We start from the raw sequence: 3113 nt of genomic DNA on the forward strand, positions 1-3113 counted from the left end.
TCAAGAAAATTATATTCCTTCCAATAATAGTGGTGTGTATCTTGCATCAACTTCTTTGTGATAGCATATGTATCTTGTAAGATACCAGCAACTTAAGGTTTAGGGTTTGGGGTTTGTTTGTTTTTCTTTTTCCTTTATTAAAAATGAAATATTTTGTTCTGTGAGGTCATTAATTAGAGGTACAGAAAAAACTACTAACAACAGTCATAAACATTTTCCAACTGCCAGGCCAATCTCACCACAGAAGCCCAAGACTTGGAACTGCTTTGACATGACAGTGAACTGGAAAGAGCTTTCAAAGCTGTAGGGTCTTCTTGGTGTGACATCCATGTAGGTATCTATATAAGCTTGTATAGCCTTCTTGTATGAAGATATGCCCCTGGGTAAAAGACCCTAGTTTGTATGTTGTGTTTAAGCAATAATAAAATTCAAAACGTAACCCATGTAGGTGACTATGGAGGGACGAATGTTTCAGAGGGGAAATACATAAAAACTTTGACCAACAGAGAAGTACAAAGTGTCCCTGATGCAGGTAAAAGTTACCAGCACAGATGTTCTGGGGAGCCTTGCCAGACCCAACCAAAGACACCTGAAGATGCTTGCTGAGCTCAAGGTCCCCAGTCAGCTCCCATCAGACAGCTCCTTGTCCATCCTGGCCAAAAGCTTTCTGATCAAGGCATATCTTCTTTCAAAAATCCCAGTAAAACTCACTTAGCAGAGCTTCTCTGCAATTGTTTGTTTAACAATAGAGGGCCAGGATTGCCCCTTATATGTAAAAAGCAGGTGCAGTTGTGAGGGTTTTTTTAAACGCTTGCTCTTCCAATCAATTAAATCAATCAAATATTCTGTTACATTACTGAAAAAAAACCCAAGACATAGTAGCTTTTAAGAAAATACTTATGTTTTCAGAATAGTGACAGGATGCTGTGGAGAACACACAGTTTAGAAAGTACATCTTAAAAAAGTCCCCTAAATGTAATTCAAGCTAAGAAGCCATTTGATAATTGTTAGTATAATAAATCACAGTAGCTCATAGTGTGGCAATTAAAAAGAGTGGCTTATTGTAAATACTCTTTTAATAACCTATTGTCACAGATCTCAGTTTAACTTTAATAGCAACATTATGTGATCTCATATTTTATTTATGGATCATTTGAGGAATTTGTCATGCAGATATTCTGATTAGCGGGCTATTGGGCCATTAGCCAAATAAATCTAAAGGTAATAAAACTCACGGGAAGATAAATGGCTTGCTTTTTCTTGTTCTTTTCAGCCAATTCAGGCTAATTTAAGCCTTTCACAGAATGGTGATAATGAAGGATTTGTTCTCAGCAGCTCTATGGCAGGTGATTTGCATTTGAAAGTTTGACACATTTATAGGTCTTTGATCTTCCAGTGCTTGTGCCCCAGGCCAGACACTTACATGCACATTTTATCAGGTGGAAGATCTAGGAGTAAAAGCAGCTCTAAAAGTCACTCTGAAGATGTACACTAGAAAAAATAATTATACAGCTTGTGTCCAGAAAATATTCTATTGCTGAATTTGAGCGGCCTTTATATAACACAAGACAAAATATATTTGAACTTCTTTTATTAGAGTTTCTTTGAGGCTAGGGAATGTCCTCATGGAAAATTTTAAAGGAATACAGAGTCTGATGTAAAGCCTATTGAGCTGTAAAGATTGGCTTCTTCTGTATGTTTGAATTTTTTGTTGAAATGGAGCTTCTCACTGTAGGACACTTCAAGAATTTTGGCACCAAGCAAACTCAAGAAGAGAGTGTGACAGCCCCATGGAGATATCTCTTAAATATAGAATCATAGAACCATAGAATCACCATATGTGAGCAAAATCAAGCGTATAACCTAGAATATATACAGGATGTTCTTAATGTTTGCTTAATGACCCCAAAAGAAGTAGGGAGTCACAGGATTCAGGAAGAACATAGCTGAATATTTGAAACAGGATTATTGTACCCCTTGTGATTGTCTAAAATTTAAAATAATCAGCTGATTTCTCTGCCAGATCAAAATGGTTAATTTCAGGTCTGTAAACCAGGGGCTCATTTCAGTCTCATCTCAGACTTGATTCCTAAAGGACTCTGCGTTCACTAATTAAAAATTCCCTGCATGAAATTCCTTCCTGTGCCACAAGCAAATGATATTTCTGCAAATCGAGCTTTTCCTTTGAAAGCAGACAAGGCTTGCTAGGTGTCTTAGAGGAGGACAGCCAGTCTGATCTCAGAAAAACTCCATTGATGGAGGTGTCTAGCCAGAAAGCTGGCTTCAGGCTGTATGTTTTATTTGGGAGGATGGGGCTCACTACACTGGAATACTCAGCCTTTTTAAAGCTGTGTAATGAGTATTGATTAGCCATTGTCTGAAGCACATTGAAAGTAGCAGGGACTATGTAAATGTTAGCTTAGTTTTTATACACATTATTAGGGAATCCCCTCTAGCCCTTTTGAGTCCTTTTTTCCCCCCACCTCTCCTTTAAAAGATGTTCCTTCAAACTAAGAGTTAACTTCACATTGAATGTAAAATTCAATTCCTGGAACATTTTGTTCTTCAAAAGAGAGCACTATCCATCTGTGCTTTCAACTCATCACAGAATGTCAGATATCAGATAAGAGCAAGAGACTGATGAGTGTGCATCCCAGCCTGACAGGGCAGGTCAATGTCAGGGAAATCTTTTTTCCCCTCCTCTCCCTCTCTCCCTTTCCCTCTCCCTCTCCTTTCCATCTCTTCTTCTTCTTTCTACAACCCATTTTCCAGTATTTACCTTAGAAAATAATTTCTCTGGGAGCTCAGCTGGCTTAAAGCAATATTTAGCTGGAGAATTTAAAGGTGATTCTTTTCTGACACTATCTCAATTTTATACACTATTTTGTAATAAGGCGGTGTCACAAGCTTTAGGTTGACCACTGTGGTGGAGAAGATCTTGGCAGAGAGGTAATGTCTCCCCTGACACAGTCTATATTTGACGAAGAGAGAGATTTGGGGGAGCAGGAACAGATGATGGCATCTCTTTATGATCATGCAGGTCAGTAGCAGGGTGGAGGACAGGACATTTGTGACCTGACTTCCTCTCCGTGTAGTTATGCTGACTCTCCAGA

The sequence above is a fragment of the Nestor notabilis genome, unplaced genomic scaffold, assembly GCF_000696875.1.
Source record: "Nestor notabilis isolate BGI_N333 unplaced genomic scaffold, ASM69687v1 Scaffold11904, whole genome shotgun sequence".
NCBI lineage: Eukaryota > Metazoa > Chordata > Aves > Psittaciformes > Psittacidae > Nestor > Nestor notabilis.